The following is a 22,484-nucleotide window of genomic DNA, read 5'->3' as shown; positions in this document are numbered from 1 at the left end:
GGAAGACCCGTGCCTTCTCTGGGAGGCATTCAAAGCCACGATTAGAGGTGACTGTATTGGCACCACCATAGGGGTACTCAAGGACATCAGGAGCCAGATTCGTCGCTGCGAGAAGCAAATGAGGGAATTAGAATTGTTGTATGAGACGACACAGGATGTTTCACTACTATCTGGGTTGCGCGACTTGCATACTGAACACGCTGACTTTCTACAGTCAGAAATAAAGTACTTGGACCGTAAGCATGTAGCTAGAACCTTTGGAGAGGGGGGTAGGCCAGGGAGTACGCTAGCACGGAAAATTTGTGAGGGGCGAGGACAGTCGGAAATACTCAGAGTAAAATCTAAAGAGGGTATATTACAAACACACCCCGCAGATATCCTGAAATGCTTTGTGGACTCCTTTAGCTCGCTCTATCAATCGCAACCTACAGCGCCAGCAGAAGAAACGTATGCATATTTACATGATGTAGCGATTGGCTGGCTATCGGATGCACAAAGGGAATATTTGGCTAGGCCCATAACGGTGGAGGAGGTAACTGAGGTGATCAATTCACTACCAAATGGCAAGGCGCCGGGCCCTGACGGGTACACCTCTGAATTTTATAAACAGTTTGCAGACATTATCGCTCCCTATCTGGTGGACATGTATGGCACCTCCTTTGAGAAATCAGTGCTTCCCCCCACTCTGCGAGACGCACTGGTCATCGCTCTCCTAAAGCCGTCCAAGGATCCGGAGGAATGTGATTCCTACAGGCCCTTGTCCTTGATTAACGTGGACTCGAAAATCCTTGCTAAACTTATAGCGGTTCGGTTGTCCCCTTTGATGACCCGCCTGGTCCTTCCGGATCAGTCGGGGTTTGTGCCGACCAGATCCACCTCGCATAACACCAGATCCCTGTTTGCACTCTCGCATTACCTGGGTCCCTCGGGTAAAGTGGTGGCTGTCATGCTTGACGCCGCGAAAGCATTCAATTCCATTGAATGGCGCTATATGATTACCGTCCTAAACAGAATGGGGTTCCCTAAACGGTTTGTTCAATGGGTATCCTTGCTCTATACAAAACCATGCGCCAGGGTCCGGATCAATGGCTTTGTCTCGGCTCCGTTTGACATTGAACGTGGCACGCGTCAGGGCTGCCCACTATCACCCCTTTTATTTGCGCTAGCGCTGGAGCCCTCAGCATGCATAGTGCGACAGAACTACAAAGAATCAGCATTGCAATTCATAACCAGGCCGCTTCACATTTCGCTCTACGCGGACGATATGTTACTATACATCCGTGACCCTGCCACCCATCTAAACCCGCTGCTCAGAGAGTACATCCGGTTTGGCGGACACTCGGGATTGGCGATTAATTGGGCCAAATCCTCCATAATACCTCTGACTGACACTACATCGCCCTTTGCAGTGGATTTCCCATTGGAATGGCAACAGGACCCGATTCGCTACCTAGGGGTCATGTTTCACAGGGATCCGGAGGTGGTCCTGCGAGCAAACTATGGGGTGGTACTCTCAAAGCTTGAAGATAAAATCCAACGTTGGATCCACTTGCCGCTCTCACCAGCTGATAGAATCGCAATCGTTAAAATGAACGTGTTACCCAAATTGTTATACCTGTTTAATAACATACCAATCACGCCGACACAGGAAGTTTTCCGCCGCATTAATTCCCTGGTGCAGACTTTGATATGGGCAGGTAAACAGTATTGATTTGCAGACACTAACACTCCCATTTGCACAGGGCGGCTTCAGTGTGCCTGATTTTCTCCTCTACTACCTTTGTGCCCAGGCGCAATATGCAGCATATTGGTACCATAAGGTCCCCTATCTCACACATGCGGCCATAGAAGAGGGAGATGCTCATCCTGTCCCCCTATCTGCAATCATATCGCACACAAGGCCACCACTGCATGCAAAAGACATAAACACTGTGGACACCATGGCCAGGGCATGGCACAGGCTTGGACAGTTGGCTCACAAAACCCCGCTGTATGCACCGGACATGCCATTACAACATCATCAGGCGTTGTCCGTCACTAGTGAAAAGGTTGGCATGTCCTTGCTGAGTAGAGCTGGTATTGACAAGCTTGGTGATGTTTTTAAGGCTGGCACGTTCATAGGCCTCGACCAATTGACTTATATCCAAAACCAGACTCCCATGTTCCGCTTCACGTACTATAGGTTGACCAGAGCGTTGAGGGAACATTACCCGACATTCCCCACAGAGCCGGAATGCCTTGCACCTCTGCAACTACTGATTACTACTAATGACCTTTCCCATCTGGTGTCCAGGCTATATACAGCTGCACAATCTGAAATATCGGGGCACACACTTAAGGCCAAGGGGCGGTGGGATGTGCTACTAGACACTCCATTAACAGATGAGGAATGGCAAAGTACCTGCGCGTTAACACAGATACTGACGCCAAATGGTAACCTGAGAATCATACATTTTAAATTTATTCACCAATCCTACTACACGCCCACAAAACTGCTTAAGTTTGGCTTGCGGGAGGAAGACAGGTGCAAGAGGTGTAACAGAGAGGGTGCGGATTTTGTACATCTGGCCTGGGATTGTGCGAAGGTGGCGAGGTATTGGGGAGAGGTCACTACCACACTAGCTGTCATGTTGGAGGAAGGGGTGCAGTGCACGCCCAAGATCTGTTTACTGGGTATAGTGCCCCAATTCAGGGCGTTGAAATGCAAGTTCTGTGCAATTGCTTTACTTTTAGCGAAAAGACAGGTGGTGCAATGTTGGCACAGCCGTAAGAAAGACGAAGAAAACATGGCTTCATGATATGTCCACCTGCTGGGACAAACTGCAAACCTATGAGGAGCAACTACCGGCGAAATCTAGGCCAAAGGACATATGGTGTTTCTTAACAGACTACCTTAACTCACTGCAGGACAGTGAGGAAGACTAGCTCATCTTCTGTCTCGTTCAGACATGGGTAATGTTTGGTGCACAAACTCATAGCAGATGGCGGCTGACCCTTGTGGGGAACCGGAACTATTGTCGAATTGGAGATATAGGTTGTGAATGATAGAACTGTAAGGTCTTAAGTTGGGGTATGTTGCATTGGTTTTTTTTTGCTCTATAAAATGATAAAATGTAAGACTCACATCATCTGTCAGCAGAAGCCCTACGGAAGGGTCGAAGGGTGGCTCTACCTACAGATTCCACGCTCTTCGTCGTAGCGCATTTGTTATTTGTTGAATGATCATAATAACGTGGCGAGCCGGCCCCAGGGTTGTAGGCTCATGCTGTGTACTTTGCTTTGTGTTAATAAAGGTCTTACACAAAAAAAAAAAAAAGAAATATAGATGCAAATATAAAATTAAACCTGCCAGAACTAGTTGGAAACAAAACTTTTTAAATGGTGTCCAACAAGTAATAGCACACTCTAGACAATTGTAAAAAGAAAAGTATTCAAATCAAGAAATTAGTGAATCTGACTGGAAAACATATACGTCTTCTTTGAACTCTATGGCAATAATGGAGGAATTTCAAAGACACCAGTCGTGATGGAACACCGCAGTCCCGTTAATCCTCTCTCCAGCCCAATCCCAACTTCTTATCCCAGTGGAAAATGTATCAGCTAGAAGCTGGTCAAATATCCGGAAAAAGACATTAACAATAAGCCTGGGGATAAGGTGTATACATACTAATTGCAGTGGCAATTCCCCGTTTTCAGGAATAAAAACAGTGCCTCATTTCTAGTTGGCAGCAAGTTTCTCATACTCAATTTACCAATGGTGAAAGTATTGGTAATTCCAGGTACAAAATTAACGATGTAGGATTGCAGGACATTTTGTAATAGAACTCTTGATGAATTATTTTGAAGCATTTGAATTCGTATTTTGTAACTCTACTAGACCATCTCACATAATAAATTAAATGAAACATCGTGCTGATGCTCATTTTAAGTAAAATTGTCTATGAATGGCATAATTACAATTTGCAATGATTCTTATTTCAAAGTCAGCCTATATCAGGCAGGTGAATTGGCCTAGTCCTGCTAACAGCTCCTTATCAAGGATAAGCAGATGCTAAGATAAGCTATTTGAATTTAGTGCGATTATTATTTTGTTCACTTTAGGCTTTTCTGCCAGTTTTTCTCCACCTCAGACACTGGTCTGACTAGCTGGGGTGATTTCCAGGCTTTCTGCATAAGACATGTCAGCACAATCCTTTGGTAGCCCTATACCTTTGCTGACTGTCTAGCCAGTTCGCTAAGGATTAACATGTGTTAAAACGTACTTCCTGTTGTAATTTTTTTCCTCCATATCTGGCCCCCCTCTATATCTGACCCACTCACGGGCACAATCTCTCCATCTCACTCCTTCTGGAGCAACCTTCATCTTTCTTCTATGAAGCGCCAATATATGGTGATTTATGACCAACACATTTGAGAAATAAATACAAAGCACCGCTGTAGCAATTTTTGGGTTCTGGTATGTTATTTGAGAGTGTTCTTTCCCCGTACTCTACATAATAGGAAAATTGGTGTGCATTTTTGGCCCCAGGTTATATCGGATATCCCTTTAAAATAATGAATATCTTCTTTACAAGATTATAATTGAGTATGGGACCATTGTTGTTTATATCGCTCGTTACCCAGGTCCGTGGACTATTGTGGGTTATCCCATTATAATATAATGCACTTACATTAGTGGACAACATATACCAGGCCAGCCTCGAACACTAAGTAACACGAGCATAGATAGCGTATCGATTGGCCATTCTCAGCCATTGAATGTCCGTAATCTTTTCAATAAATAGAGGTAGTAAAACGTGATTAGTCAGCATGTTTGTCCAGCTCTCTGTCAGACCAAGAAAACACAACTAACCTTGAAATCTCGAATCCACAGGAGTGAAGGTGTACCCACAATCTCCCAGAAGGTAGTGCCTCTATGAGGTTATATCATATCTCAATTGCAGGCAACGGTCCTCCAGGGGATAAGGGAAATATTTTTCTGAAGGACCACCCCAAATAAAGATGGTTGGACTGCATGCACTAAAATAAGGCAGTGACCTCTCACTCTTTAACTGTAGGGACAAACTCTGCATAAAGAAAAACCAAAAAGAAAATAACCTATTAGTGTGGCGCTGACTTCATTCATGTGCAAACTTCTCCCTCCCCCTTCTAGTACATTCTCCATATATAACTATATATCCACTCACCATAAAATCTCCCAACATGAAATAATAAAAGCAAAACTTTCCATAAACACCGGAAAAACACTGTTTCTATAGTTTTAATGGTGCAAAAATGTGTAACCACTGATAACCACTGTTTTTTTAAGGCATTGAAATCACTTGAAAATACTGGGGAAAAACACCAGAATTTACCAAAAATCGAAACTAAAACAAGAAAGCCTAATTGTGATCTATTGCCAGAAGGGCATCATCCACTACATGTAGTATTGATGTTTCAGCACTCTGATCTGGTCTGAACCCAGATTGGCAGTGGGAATGAAGCTTAAATTCTGCAATGTATTGGCGCAGTCGTTGTTGCACACATTGTTCTAACATATTTGGCTGATAGAGGAATATTGGTCACAGGAAAAAAATTATTTGGGTTGAAACGGTATTCTGTCTGGTTTTTTTTTTTTTTTTTTTAGTGTTGTCAGATTTTGAGACCTTCAGTGCTGCCGCAGCTGTTCAAAACTTTTCGGACAGCCAGTCAGCCATTGGAGGAGGTGGGCAGTGCGTGTTTGCCTTTCAGTAGGAACATTTCCTCCACGGCCCTCTTGATAACAACAGCCTGAACTGTCAGCAAGGTATGCAGAGTGACACTTTTTCTAAGAACCTGCAGACCGCTAGTTGCTCTTCCACATGCTTTCCTAGGGTCGCGCATAGAAAAAGATTTAGGGTGTCAGTCTTTTTTTTAAATTTATTAATTTTTATTTTTATTTAATTACACATTGTATCACATACATAATACATATATTATACATTTGTCAAATAATTTTAAATTTATACTTAACCAGATCTGGTTTGATGAGACTACTCCTATTATGGAATACAAAAGGGAAATAATAAAATACATTTACACAATATCCACCTGGGCTTGTGGTTTACAGGTATCTGTATTTCCTAAACCATTTCAAAACAAATAAATTACTATATTGCCATGGTCTCTTTGCATTTCGCAATTGGCTCCCAAATGTTTAATCCTAACTTTCTTCCCCTTTTCCCCTTGTGTGAGTATATTGCCTTTTCCAAATTATACATGCCTAATAAATTTGAAAGCCAAGTTTGCATTACTGGGGGGGTCTTATCCAACCATGCTCTTGCTATTGACAGCCTTAATACTGCGGTGGCAATAAACATAAATTCTTTATAGGTATAATCTTCCCCATATCCCTCCCCAGCAATATTAACAGCGGTGTCAATTGTACTCGTATTCTTAAAGTATTACCCATAAATTCTTCTATATTTTTAATCATAGTGTGTAGCTGGGGGCAGGTAGCAAACATATGGACAATATCTGCATCTACAGCATTACAGCGAGGTCAGGTGGTACCAGTCGAACCTCCCCATTTAGCTATTCTAGCCGGTGTGTGGTACAGCGAAAACAGAGTCTTGTAATGTTGAGATTGGAGGGGACCCGAGCATAAGATGGTACGACCCAGGTCAAGTGATTCCGCAAAATGTTCAGTCTCCCCCCCCAGTTTTTCAACCCATTTGTTACTAAAGTTATCCATGTCATCCACCTTCCCTTTTGCAAGCTTTGCATAAAAAGATCTTATTGTACAATCCCCTCCTAATACTATTTTCTCCAGTATTTCATTGCGGCTAAAGCCCGCTGCCCCACCCCACTTATTGCTGAGAAAGCTCCTTATCTGTAGAAATTTAAAAAAATCCCTACTCCCCAATCTGTATTATCCCTTTTTGCGCCCATCCAGCCATTATTAAATCAGCAAAGACTTCCGCCGGGAAAGATTTGTTCTTGTATAGCCTGATATACCTATTATACCTTCCTAGGTTCGCCTTTTTTAAAAAAGCATTCGATATCTTAACTGCTGCTTCTTCGGTCTTAAATCTAGTCCTTTTGTAATACCCAAATTCTACACAATTTAATAAACAATTTTCTGTCTCGACCCCCAACACTGCAGAATACACTTTCGTGGACATGGTCGTAACTCTTTCCTTGAGTCCACCACCCCCGATTAGTCCCTGCATGTACTGTAATACTGCTGCCATTTGGTACATTCTAAAATCAGGGGCCCCCCACCCCCCTATCTCTCTTGGAAGGGTCATATAACGAAATGCATGCCGGGTCTTCCCATGTGCCCAAATAAATCTATTCAATACATTCTCTAACAAATTAAACCATTTAACTTCAAAAACCAAAGGAATAGTTCTAAAAAAATAAAGAAATTTGGGCAGTATCAACATTTTTATTATATTAGTGCATCCCAACAGGGAAAGATGAAGATTGTTCATTCTCTCTAAGTCACTCTTTACCTTAAAAATTAATGGAGCCATATTACTCTCAACTACTACTCTCAAGTCCGCCGTTAGTGAGACCCCCAAATATACTGCCGAGCTAACAACTCTGTTATCATCGCACCTAGTATATGTATTCTTTATAATCTGCGTTTTGGCTCTGTTCAAACTATACCCAGATATCTGCCCAAACAATAGGGCCTCCGCTTCTACCTCTTTTATAGCTAAGGTAGGGTTCGATGTTAAAATTGCTACGTCGTCTGCGTATGCTAGTGTCTTCACTATACAGTTATTTACTTTTATTGGTGGTATATCCAGATTAGATTCAAAACGCCGCAAAAACGGCTCCAAATATAGCGCGAAAAGAAGAGGTGAGGAAGGACACCCTTGCCTGGTCTGTCTGTTTTTCTGATGGTGATGGGGGGCATCAACTGTTTTAGGCAGTCTGGCATGAACTTTGAGACAGAGAAGAATTGATTATTGTTGTCCATATGGGGACATCTATTTGACAGACTATAGTCTAGCATTTTGAGGGAAGAGGATCATTGAAGTGGTTATTCCGTTTTACAGCTGAAGGTGTATTGGCAATATCATTATGGTCATGGAGCTTGAAGTTTGACCTTTGTGTTTTATGCTTTTTAGGCTTTGTCTATGAGGTGTGTATGGGTTCATCATTTTGATATGGGAAAGGGCCAGTGAGGTTATCTTTATCTATCCCGAGCTCACTTTTCAAAGAGTTGACTTTGGGTGTAAAGAAGGCTGATAATTCCTCACAGCTCAGTTGGGATCTTAATAATTCTTGCAGGGATTTGGCCAGTTTATTACATTGTTGTTTTATCATATCTAAGAGTTTATGAGATCTGTTTTTAGAAATATCCAGTTCAGTTCTAAAGAATGCTTTTTTGTATCTGAGAACACCTTTGTTGTATGTGTTTCTGGTCTTTCTAAGGAGCTTTAGCTGAGGGGAAGAAGGGTGCTGTCTCTACTTCCTTTCAGATAGTCTCAGACTTTGCTTTTCTTCATTTAGCATCAAATTAAACAAATGAGTTTTATCTTTTTCCTGTATTCCTTTAAGTTTTAAAGCTGCAATCATTTTGATTATATTCATCATTGTTGAATTATAGTGTTCCATAATATCGCTAATGTTTACCATGTTACACAACTTTAGAAAGTCTACAAAAACAGATTGTGAGAAATCAGGACAGGTTTGCAGTGTCCCCCCACTTTTCTGCCATCATTTACACTACTAAGAATCTGGTTTATTGACTATGGCTGTGCCCTGGGCTCTGCTAACCAGACCCAGACTCTGGGCCTGTGCTCTGATTAAAAGTACATGTAATTAGGTATAGTTCAAATTGGTACTGACAACCTACCTGTAAGTCCCCAGTATATGGTGGAGCATGTTGATTTTGAGGCCCTATGGAGTTAATGTACTTATGCGTGCACTACTGTGTTGTCTGCTGTCATTTATTTTAAAGGCAGCACAGCTTTTCAGGCTGCCTTTACATTCAATTTATATGCAGATTCGGCTTTTGATTTAAAAGTACTTCCAGGGGCACGGGGAAATGAAACTATAAGCATGACCGTATAAAAGATGTTTTATAAGTCCTGGTGAGGGAAATTCTGCAAATGTGTGTTTATCTACTGTAGATAGCTATCTCCATAAGCTAACACTGGAATATTTTATTTAAATATAAATAGTGACAGGAGCAATGTAAAAATGTCATTTAAGGACCTACATGATAGTTATGATAAATCCAACAACTTTCCACTGTTAGATTCATAATAACTATCACAGACATCAAGATATTGAACTTTCTTTTATGTAGGCCAAAATTCAGCCTTCCTGCTGCCCTCTCCTGATTGGCTAGCCTCTCCCAGGCTGAAACAAGCTGTCTTAATGAGGAGTGAATGAGCCTACTGGAGAGACAAAGGATTTCCCATGGGCGGGGAACTGCAGCTGCACAAGCAGAAGGCAGGATAAGGGAGGAGTGGCAAAATAAAATTTGTCAAACACGACGCACTTTAACGTCACACGGAGCAGGAACAATCAAATGGCAGCTAGACCTCTCAAGGAATATCTGGCAAAAGAAGCACAGCACAATGTTTAGTAACACGGGGCGTAGTCCAAATCCAATCATGGAATGTAAGCCAATGTAAGCCAACTATGGACTTACCATTAGTAATAGAATAAAAAAAAACCAATAAAAGGTTCAGTCAAGGTCGCAATAAATTATTCACTTGCTCAACCCTTGGTAGCTGGCAACAAGCAGGAAGGCGTAACTTTGGAAATAGGTGTGTAAAACATTTAAAAACACCAATATATTAACTAAGAAAGACACAATACACAATTATAATCCAACATCAAATTATACAAATAGGCTATATTATTATAAACAAATAGACACCAAAATGAAAAAAAATTCAATGTAGGGATCTAGAGATATGAATTTTTAAAGATTAAAAGTAAAACTAGTGATTAGAAGGAAATAGCACTCAAAGGGCTAAAAAAGGTTGTGTTGGACCAGGCTAATGTCGATAGATCTTTACACTTACTTCTAGAAGAGTTTCTTGATGCAGGAAAGTGGTCCCCAGCACCAGTCATGGGTTCAGATGCTCTTGTTTTCCTCTTGGGGCCTGGGCCTACAACTCCCACAATGCATCTGGTCAACTTCTGGAACTTTTTACAAAAGTTACTCCAAACTTCTTTAAACATTCGGAAATTCTTTCTGAAGTTACCTTGTGGGTTAATAGAGTCCAAACCACCAATCCAAGGGTCTAGATACTCTCAGATGGACCTTGGGATGTTGGCACTACGTTTCCCACCATGCACCTGGCCAAATCCTTATAAGTCCACTGAACTCACTTCAGGATGGGGACTTGGTGGAGATGAAGCAAATGGCCTCTACTTACTGGTTGCTTGCAGGAAGTCCACTTTTTAATCCTTGTGAAACAAGACAAAATTCTTAGGGTGGTAGTATCAAAGTGTGCAGCAGGCGCAGTCCTAATGAGTGCTGACCTATGGGGGTGCAGACCAGGGGTTCCATCAAGGACAGTTCTTCTTCTCTTGATTTTACCCGGCAGGGATCTGAGTTGCTAGGCAACTCTTCCATATGTATGCAGTGATCCTGGTCATTATGCATGGAGCTACCTTGGCCAATGGGATGCAGGGTGCCAACCGGGTGTTTGACCACTCCCTCCAAAGTGTGGCATATTCTTGTCCCAGAAAGCACCATTCCTCCAAAATCCAAGATGGAGAACATTTTCTCCTGAATTGAGAGATCAGGCCTAGCTTAGATTCCCTAACACTCTCCTTCCACCCCTCTCCCTAATCTAATTACAGGGGCTCCTATGCGCCTTGGGTTGCAGGATGTAGGGGATGAGGCTGTACTATGCTAAAGTGTCATTCTCCCTTTAAAGACCAGCTTTGCCACCCCTCCCAAACTAACTATGAGAATTGTGTAATTCATTTTAGGTATGGGTTGTGGGGTTTATTGGAGTAAAGGGTGGAAAGTAATTTATTTTTCATTAATTCATTATTAGTTGTTAATTGATATTAATGAATGAATTGTAAAGTAAATATGGAAAGTGTGTAAATACTTTTACGTGTTTGTTGTGGGGTTTATAGTGGTAAAGGCAGCAAAGTAATTTGTGTCTAATTAACTAATAATTAGATGTTAATTAATAAAATAATAACTAATTGATATTTATTTAGGGTATTTTTTTATTTTTTGTGTGTGGCTTTTACTTTTAAAGGGGTAAAGGGTGGGTATTAAATCAATTTTACTTACTTCATATTTAGTTGTTTATTATTAATAGTTTTAAAATAAAAATATGTTTTAATTTTGTAATTCATTTTTTTACAGTTTAATTTGAGCTGTGTGTTGTGATTATAGGGTTAAAGTTTGGGAAGTTAATGTTTATTACTTTTATGTGTTTTAAAATTAATAATATTTTTTGAATTAGTAATTAATTATGTTAATCATGGAAGTAAATTCTTTTTTAATTTAGATGTGAGTTGTGATTTGCTGGTGTTATAGGGTAGGAGATAAAATAAATAAATGTATGTAATATTTAATGTTTTTCTTCGTAAATGTTTTCCAGTTGCAAATATTTGTTTATAGTTTCTTTTTTATTTAATTTCATGTAATATTTTGAGGTATTTGTCATATGTATTTAACATTATGTTATATTTTTAAAAAATGTATAATGTTAAATATATTTGTATTTTAATTTGTCACATATTTATATATTTTTTAATTTATTTTATAGTTTTTTGTTTTGTTAAATATTTTTTATTTTATAGTAGTTTTCACCCCTTTGCTATCTAACACTTTCCCTACTGTTGCACTCACTGGAGTGGGAATAGTACATTTTACCCCTCCACTATCCAACACTTTCACTACTGTTACACTCACTGGAGTGGGAATAGTAATTTGTATCCATCAGATATCCAACACTTTCTCTACTGTTGAGCTCACTGGACTGGGAATAGTCATTTTTACTCCTCCGCTGTCCTAGACTTTTGGTTGCACTGACTGGATTTGGAATAGTAAATTTTATCCCTTTGCTATCCAACACTCTCCCTACTGTTGCACTCATTGGAGTGGGAGCAGTAATTTTTACCCCTCTGCCATTCAATATTTTCCCTACTGTTGCACTCCCTAGCTTAGGAATAGCCATTTTACCCCTCCACTAGCCAACACTTTCACTACTGTTACATTCACTGGAGTGGGAATAGTTATTTTTTATCCATCAGATATCCAACACTTTCTCTACTTCTGAGCTCACTGGAGTGGGAAAAGCCATTTTTACTCCTCCGCTGTCCAAGACTTTCGGTTGCATTGACTGGAGTTGGAATAGTAATTGTTATCCCTTTGCTATCCAACACTCTCCCTACTGTTGCACTCATTGAAGTGGAAGTAGTCATTTTTACCACTCTGCTATTCAAATTTTTCCCCACTGTTGCATTTCTTGGAGTGGGAAAAGTAATTTTTACCCCTACACTATCCAACACTTTCCCTACTGTTACACTCACTGGAGCTGGCAATAGCAATTTTTAACCCTGCGCTATCAAACATTTTCTCTACTGTTGCACTCACTGGAGTGGGAATAGTAATTTTTACCTCTCCGCTATCCAACACTTTCCCTACTGTTGCACTGACTGGAGTTTGAACAGTAACTTGAATCCCTTTGTTATCCAACACTTTCCCTACTGTTACTCTCATTGGAGTTGGAATTGGAATAGTAAATGTTACCCTTTCGCTATTCAACATTTTCCCTACTGTTGAACTCATTGGAGTGGGAATAATATTTTTTACCCCTGCGCTATCCAACACTTTCTCTACTGTGGCCCTGACTGGATTTGGAATAGGAAATGTTATCCCTCCACTATCCAACACTTTCCCTACTGTTGCACTTATTGGAGTGGGAATAGTAATTTTTACTCCTCTGCTATCCAACACTTTCCCTACTGTTACACTCACTGGAGTGGGAATAATAATTTTTACCCCTCAGCTACCCAACACTTTCCTCACTGTTGCACTGACTGGAGTTGGAATAATACATTTAATCCCTCTGCTATCCAACACTTTTCCTACTCTTGCACTCACTGGAGTTGGAAGTATACATTTTACTCTTTCACAATCCAACACTTTCTCTAGTGTTGCACTCATTGGAGTGGGAATAATTATTTTTACTGCTCTGCTATCTAACACTTTCCTTACTGTTGCATTGACTATATTGGAAAATGTAAGTTTAACATTTTTTAAATAGTTTAATGCTTACATTTATAATATAATGTGTTTTAATATTATTTTATGTTATTGATATAACTATATACATATATATATTTGTAAATTGTTATATAAATATAACATTATAAAATAAATAAAAATTAATAGTTGAATAATTAAAAAAAAAAATATATATATATATATATAAATATATATATATATATATATATATATATATATATATATATATATATATATATATATATATATATATATATATATATATATATATATATATATATATATATATATGTATATATATATATATATATATTCACTGAAAAAACCATAGGTTATAGACCATATATAGTTAGGAATTAGCATTTACAAAACCTTATTTTACTCACACAAAACCATTGAAATTCGCATATATAGTTAGTTGCACTAACTATATATCGCGCACCCGCAATCCACTGCTGATGATGCCACATATTACATCATTCATGACATGGTCAGTGACATCACTGATGACATCACTGAGGACATCTCAAATGAAATCACTGATGACAACATCCAGTGACTGTATGTTTCTGTAAAGTTAAAATATGTCTTACATATTGAAGAATGAGTGGCTGTATAAGTGTCTGGATGAAGGATTTAGTAGGTGCATGACTGACTGTATGAGTGAGTGATTAAATGTGTCTCTCTGAGTGCATGGGTTAGTGACTAAACTGTCTAAATTTGTGCATCATTATGTCTGTTGTTCTGTAAACTGCTGCATGTGTTGATCAGTAGCTATATGAGTAACTATATGGGTTATTGATTGGTTGCCCAAGTATTTGTATGGGAGACTGAGTGTGTGTGTGGGTGGCTGGGAGGTGTATGACTCTGTGCATAGATGTGTGAGCAGTTGATTCACTAGATGTATGGGTTCAAAAGTGCATGTGGAAACAGCTGTATGGGCGGTTGACTGTGTGCATGAGTGTATTGGTGAGTGAATGGATATCTCAGTGCTACATGTCAAAGTAAGTACATATGTAAAACACAGTACATGTGAGAGTTGACATATATAAATTACTGTGCATAAGAGCCAGTGAATGTGTGAGTGGCTGTATGGATCATTGTGAACTTGTATCAGGGATTGTATAAGAGAGTAAATATGTGTTAGTATATGTTTGAATAAGTAAGGTGTGTATAACTGTATAGTTGAGGAAATGGAGGTGTGATTGATTCTTTGCATGACTGACTAGGTGTGTGAGTAACTCCATGGATGAGTGACAGTCTGTGAGTGTCTGTTTACACTGATTGTATCTAAGGTTATATTAGAATCTGAAGAGGTTCGTCGTATTATCACATGAATGATATCATCAGTAATGTCAAATGAGATGTTATCAGTGATGTCATTTGAGATGTCATCAGTGATGTCATCAGTGATGTCATTTGAGATGTCATCAGTGATGTCATTTGAGATGTCATCAGTGATGTCATCAGTGATGTCACTGACCATGTCATGAATGATGTAATATGTGACATCATCAGCAGTGGATTGCGGGTGCGCGATATATAGTTATTGCAACTAACTATATATTCGAATTTCTATGGTTTTGTGCGAGTAAATTAAGGTTTTGAAAATGCTAATTCCTAACTATATATGGTCTATAACCAATGGTTTTTTCAGTGAATTTTCTTGGTTTTGTAAATGCTAATCCCTAACTATATATGGTCTATAACCTATGGTTTTTTCAGTGAATTAGTTCCTCTGCTTCTTTTTTTTAACCCTTAGTTTCCTGTCTTTGCTACTTCCTTCATTTCTTTTTCTATTACTTATTTATACTACTCTTTTCACTTCTTTTATCAGTCCCTCTTTCAACAGGAACTGTGTGTTACTCCCTCTATTTTTCTTTCTTTTCACATTACTCTCTGTTTATTAATTCGTCTTTTTTAAAAAAATATTTTTTTTACTTCGCTCCCGGTTCGCGTACCCGAACGCTAACCGGGAAGCGTATCAATAGAAATAGAGGATGCTAGAGTGCTAAACATTGTAGCAATTTTTTTTTAAAGGGAAGGTAGTTCTGAAAAGAACTTTTTTTATTATTTTTGATGTTTTATATTTTTTTTGAATTTTTTTGAGGAAGGAGAAACAAAAATGATTTGCTTCAAAGGGCTCAACAGGAGCAACAAAAAAAATTACTTTCTAGGACGTTTTGGACATTGATGATTTTCATATGATCTATTTATTAAAGTAATACTCATCTCTCCGCATGAAATTAATTTTCCACACTCTACACAAGTCAATCTCATCTGCCCAAAGTTCTTTTGCAGATTTGGAACCGTTTCCCTTGCCTCTGACTCACTTATTGCTAAGTCATTGGTGGATGTTTCTGCCGGTCGGGGGTTATCCACCAAATCTCGAAGTTGTGCTTTGGAATAATTAAGAGGGTGCCACCTCTCCATGTGCCGATGCATGGTATGATTACCATAGCTATATTTTTTTTCGGTCCCTCTCGAGAGTTTTTTTTTTTGCAGATGAGGCAGGTAACAAACCTGGCATTAACTTTCTTTTCATGAGAAGGAAAAGAAAAGAATTGCCAGATAAAATTCACTTTCACATGGGACGTTCTTGGCATTTCTTTCAGAAACTTTTACATCACTGTGTCATTTCTTTGTGTATCCTGGTTAAAGCAATGTCATATAAATAGTTGTTTAAAAAGTTTTTTTTTAACGTGTTTACTTTGTTGGAGCGTTGTATATATTTATAAGTTATTAAAGTGTTATAATCCTACTACTTTGTTGGAGTGCTATATATTTTTAATGTGACACATAATTGTGAAGACTTTGATGTACAAAAAGGCATCCCTGGAATCTTCCGCTTCAGGCTAGGTCCCACACACCCTTACAGTGAGAATCCCCTCCCCAATCACAATACAGGATCGTTATCAGATAGTAGGAACGCGTGTGGTGTGACGGATCTCATGAGGTGGCGACCTTGATCTACTGTAACTCCTTTGAACAGGGGTGATTCTTTACAGTTGGGGCCATAAACTACATCCGCAGGGCTAGGTGATAGCCTGGGACTGGCCTGGACAATCAGACACAGAGGAAGAGGAGTGTCAGAGGGTGCGGTAGTGAATAGGGTGAAAGGGAGGTGTCGGGCGGGCACAGGGTGTGATACTCAGGGAAGAGCAGCGCAGATGGGGAGAAGTTTATGGCCCATGCATGAGAGAGAGAGCAGGGGTTACCAGTGCGTGGGGGAGATGCTTGCGAGGGTGGGGAGCCATGCTGAGGATCTGCGGCGTACAGAGAGTGGGTCTGGTCAAGGCATCTAAAATGGCTGCCGTACACAACAAAAGTGTGGCATTGGAAAAAAAGAAAGATGGCGCAGACAATGTTTATCAATACGGATTAATTTATAACAATTATTTTTAACAATATATTTACTCGCAGTGTCAAAATGGCGATCAACACTTCCTAATTTCCTTCGAATCAAACGTTAACAGAAGTCAAGCGGCAAAAAAAACAACAAAAAAACGCTCACGCGCAACCGCTGGAAGACAAGTATCAACATATATGAGCCTCCTCAACCACCCTCAGAAAACATAGGGGGTCAGGATACGTCTCCCATACCCCCTTATACCCAATACTCACATTGCTTTTCCTCCATCTAGTAATTTAATTAAATCGAAACACAAAATGGCGAATTCACGTTTCGTTACCAGTTTGCGACCCGGTTCCCGAACCGAGAAGCGCTTCTACCGCGAAAAATCAATTTTTTTTATTTGCCCCACGGGACCCTTTAATAACCCCAACATCATTCCTAGGGGGTCAAGAGGGGTCTACCTTGCCCCCTTTCATTAAATTCCCCCTTCGTTTTTCTCCTCCTCTTGTCTCTCGATCCTACCGAGAGACAAGATGGCGGCCGCTCCGGACTGTTTAGAATGTTGACAGACACCAGAGAGCCAATCAGCTTCGCTTTGCAAAGCTCCGTTACGCGAAAAGTACGTGATCTGGAGCGCTATCTGGGACGCTGTCACAGATATATCTGTTTTTTTAAACGTTAATTTCTCAAAATCCACTGGAGCACATATATTGAGACCCAACAAAGGCACATCGGGCTAACAGTCCCTACAATTTTGCCAAGTTTCGTGTAAATCCATTCAGCCGTTCGAGCTAAATGTGAGGCCAAAGGCCCTATGGAAAAATGAATGGGAAAAACGCGTTTTGGGACCCCCCTTTTTTCTCGGCCCCCCCTTGACGGAACCCCCCCAAATTTTCAGTAGCTGCTCAGAAACAAAATGTGCCATTTTCCTGAAAATTTCAGCCGATTCCGTCCACAAACGCCAAAGTTATTAGACATAGAATTTTCAAAAGTTCCATAGAGAAAAAATCCTAACTATATATACCTACTGGCTATCGCCAGTAGGTTATATATTTATATATATATATATATATATATATATATATATATATATATATATATATATATATATATATTATATATATATATATATATATATAATATATATATATATGAAAGAAGAAAAAAAAAAAATATATATATATATATATATATATATATATATATATATATATATATATATATATATATATATATATATATATATATATATATTCACTGAAAAAACCATAGGTTATAGACCATATATAGTTAGGAATTCACATTTACAAAACCTTATTTTACTCACACAAAACATTGAAATTCCATATATAGTTAGTTGCACTAACTATATATCGCGCACCCGCAATCCACTGCTGATGATGTCACATATTACATCATTCATGACATGGTCAGTGACATCACTGATGACATCACTGATGACATCTCAAATGACATCACTGATGACATCACTGATGACAACATCCAGTGACTGTATGTTTCTGTAAAGTTAAAATATGTCTTACATATTGAAGAATGAGTGGATGTATAAGTGTCTGGATGAAGGATTTAGTAGGTGCATGACTGACTGTATGAGTGAGTGATTAAATGTGTCTCACTGAGTGCATGGGTTAGTGACTAAACTGTCTTAATTTGTGCATCATTATGTCTGTTGTTCTGTAAACTGTTGCATGTGTTGATAAGTAGCTATATGAGTAACTATATGGGTTATTGATTGGTTGCCCAAGTATTTGTATGGGAGACTGAGTGTGTGTGTGGGTGGCTGGGAGGTGTATGACTCTGTGCATAGATGTGTGAGCAGTTGATTCACTAGATGTATGGTTTCAAAAGTGCATGTGGAAACAGCTGTATGGGCGGTTGACTGTGTGCATGAGTGTATTGGTGAGTGAATGGATATCTCAGTGCTACATGTCAAAGTAAGTACATATGTAAAACAGAGTACATGTGAGAGTTGACATATATAAATAACTGTGCATAAGAGCCAGTGAATGTGTGAGTGGCTGTATGGATCATTGTGAACTTGTATCAGAGATTGTATAAGAGAGTAAATATGTGTTAGTATATGTTTGAATAAGTAAAGTTTGTATAACTGTATAGTTGAGGAAATGGAGGTGTGATTGATTCTTTGCATGACTGACTAGGTGTGTGAGTAACTCCATGGATGAGTGACAGTCTGTGAGTGTCTGTTTACACTGATTGTATCTAAGGTTATATTAGAGTCTGAAGAGGTTCATCGTATTATCACATGAATGATATCATCAGTGATGTGATCAGTAATGTCAAATGAGATGTCATCAGTGATGTCATCAGTGATGTCATTTGAGATGTCATCAGTGATGTCATTTGAGATGTCATCAGTGATGTCATCAGTGATGTCACTGACCATGTCATGAATGATGTAATATGTGACATCATCAGCAGTGGATGCGGGTGCGCGATATATAGTTAGTGCAACTGACTATATATGGAATTTCAATGGTTTTATGTGAGTAAAATAAGGTTTTGTAAATGCGAATTCCTAACTATATATGGCCTATAACCTATGGTTTTTTCAGTGAATTTTCAAGGTTTTGTAAATGCTAATTCCTAACTATATATGGTCTATAACCTATGGTTTTTTCAGTGAATTTTCAAGGTTTTGTAAATGCTAATTCCTAACTATATATGGTCTATAGCCTATGGCTTTTTCAGTGAATATATATATATATACATACATATATAAACATATATCATCTGTATATCTATATAAATACAAACATAAATGCATGCATACATATACTTATATGCATACAGATGCATGGTATTTACATGAAAGTTGAAAAAACACTAATAAAAGCAAAGCTAAAAAGCCACCTCATCACAAACAGAATGGCTTTAACTTAAATGAGGGCGAGATCTATTGCATTTTCAATGCTTGTTTACTTTGGTTCCATCAAGAAGGCATTCAGATGTGTCACATATTTGCCATAAATTCTGAATGTTAGCACTCTAGTTGCACATTAGATCACTGTAGTAAAGCTACTGCTCACCAGGGACGTCTGCTGCTGGTATTCAAAGTGCATGTTTCAGTCTGCATGTCAGAATTTTTTTAATGAAATAGAAGAGGATTTGAGAAGTCACTCAAAATGATCCCTAATTTTTCTTTCTGAAGCACTAATCATACTTTCTATGGCAAAATTAACCCCCTCATGTTGTTCCTTTTTAAATTGAGTGTTTTCAGACTTACCACTTCATTCCAATCAAGATGGCTTCTGGTGTGCCATACTTTTGTCATAAGTAAGAGTGTTAGCGCTCTAGTTGTTCTTTAGAACACTCTGGGACATTCTGTCATTGGGCTATACTTGGGGTACATCTGGGTGATATTTGGGCTACATTTAGGCTCTTTTGTCTCTGGTGGCCATCTTGGGAGACTGTATGTCAGAATCTTTTAATAAAATTGAAGAGGGTTTGAGAAGTCACTCAAAATGTGCCCTAATTTTTCTTTCTGCAGCACTAATCATAATTCATATGGCAAAATATACCCCCTCATTTTGTTCCTTTTTAAATTAAATGTTTTAAGAGTTACCACTTTATTCCAATCAAGATGGCTTCAGGTGTGCCATACCTTTGTAATAAGTAGGACTGTTAGCGCTCTAGTTGTTCTTTAGAACACTCTGGGACATTCTGTCATTGGGCTATGCTTGGGCTACATCTGGGTGATATTTGGGCTACATTTGGGCTCTTTTGTCTCTGGTGGCCATTTTGGGAGACTGCATGTCAGAATGTTTTAATGAAATAGAAAAGGATTTGAGAAGTCACTCAAAATGTGCCCTAATTTTTCATTCTGCAGCACTAATCATACTTTCTATGGCAAAATATACCCCCTCATGTTGTTTCTTTTTAAATTAAATGTTTTAAGAGTTACCACTTTATTCCAATCAAGATGGCTTCAGGTGTGCCATACCTTTGTAATAAGTAGGACTGTTAGCGCTCTAGTTGTTCTTTAGAACACTCTGGGACATTCTGTCATTGGGCTATACTTGGGCTACATCTGGGTGATATTTGGGCTACATTTGGGCTCTTTTGTCTCTGGTGGCCATTTTGGGAGACTGCATGTCAGAATGTTTTAATGAAATAGAAAAGGATTTGAGAAGTCACTCAAAATGTGCCCTAATTTTTCATTCTGCAGCACTAATCATACTTTCTATGGCAAAATATACCCCCTCATGTTGTTTCTTTTTAAATTAAATGTTTTAAGAGTTACCACTTTATTCCAATCAAGATGGCTTCAGGTGTGCCATACCTTTGTAATAAGTAGGACTGTTAGCGCTCTAGTTGTTCTTTAGAACACTCTAGGAGGCTGCAGTAGAACACAAAGGAATCAACTGACAGTCTCTGTCCTTGTTGGATGTACATGTTTTACTGAGAATGTCAGACTTCATTTTCACATGACTGAGAAAGATAATGTGAATTTACAGAAAATATGCTTTCAGTTTAGCTTATAGATCCCCTTCCAAACCACTGTGGGAAAATCATGAGATATTAGTTTTCTTTCAAACAATATTCATGATATCACAGCAGAAGGTTTTTTCACATGGTAAAATCACCTTAGAACCCACCACAATTCCTAAAACGAGTATGGTACCATCAACAAATGATTTATAATGTAACTAAGGTCCTAAAACCCTCTATTAACTACAATGCTTTTTAATGAGGTGCTATCATGTATATTGGTCCCAAGATGGCTGCCAACACTTCTTGGATGAAGTGCTGACAGCCAATCAGATCAGAGGTGTGGTTAGGCTCCGCCCAGATATATATCTTTTTTTGAACCTAAATTACTCAAAATCCACTGGAGCACATATATTGAGACCTAGCAAAGGCACATGGGGCTAACAGTCCCTACAATTTTGCCAAGTTTCGTGCAAATCCATTCAGCCGTTCGAGCTAAAAGTGAGGCCAACCGCCCTATGGAAATTAACATGGGAAAAACGCATTTTGGGACCCCCCTTTTTTCTCGGCCCCCCCTTGATGAAACCCCCCCAAATTGTCAGGGGCTGCTCAGAAACAAAATGTTCAATTTTCCTGAAAATTTCAGCCAATTCCGTCCACAAACGCCAAAGTTATTAGACATAGAATTTTCAAAAATCCCATAGAGAAAAAATCCTAACTATATATACCTACTGGCGACCGCCAGTAGGTAATATATATATATAAAAATAAAAAACGGATTTCCTGTGTTTTCCCCTTCAATGTTTATACCAGATCCAAGAGGGGCACAAAGAGGCAGCACCCGCAGCAGCAAACTTGAGGCAAGTCATAGTTGTTCAAGTGTTCATCATTCTATTGCTATTTTTTGTTATTTTCTCCAAATATTCTCCATGGGCAAAGTGCCAAGTGCATCAGGAAACAACCAACCAACCTACGTGTTTCAGGCCAGAGGCCTTCGTCATATATATATATATGTAGGTAGTTATAGTTAGAACCTAGTTACCATAGGAAAATCGCTACATTCTATTCCCAATAACGTTGGCGCTGATTGACAAATCTTCGCGAAATTTTCAAAACTTATGGCCTGCTTCGGTCCGCTTCTATCTTGAAAGTTTCGGGGTGATTCGGCAAGCAGGGGCCGAGAAAAAAAGGGTCCTAAGATATGTTTTCTCCATGTAATTTCCATAGGATACTTTAGACATGGCTACAGCCCGAACTGCTGAACGGAATTACACCAAATTTGACAAAAAGATAGCCCTTGGTTCAGAAAGAGCCCTTTTTGTTAAATGGTGAAAATCAGTTCAGTAGTTTTTAAAATATTAATGGAAAAAGAAATATATATCTGGACAGAGCCTAACCACACATCTCATCTTGAGATCTGATTGGCTGTCAGCACTTCATCCAAGA

This window comes from Lissotriton vulgaris, chromosome 11, assembly GCF_964263255.1.
Source record: "Lissotriton vulgaris chromosome 11, aLisVul1.2, whole genome shotgun sequence".
Taxonomy (NCBI): domain Eukaryota; kingdom Metazoa; phylum Chordata; class Amphibia; order Caudata; family Salamandridae; genus Lissotriton; species Lissotriton vulgaris.
Note: the sequence above shows the minus strand (reverse complement) of the source record.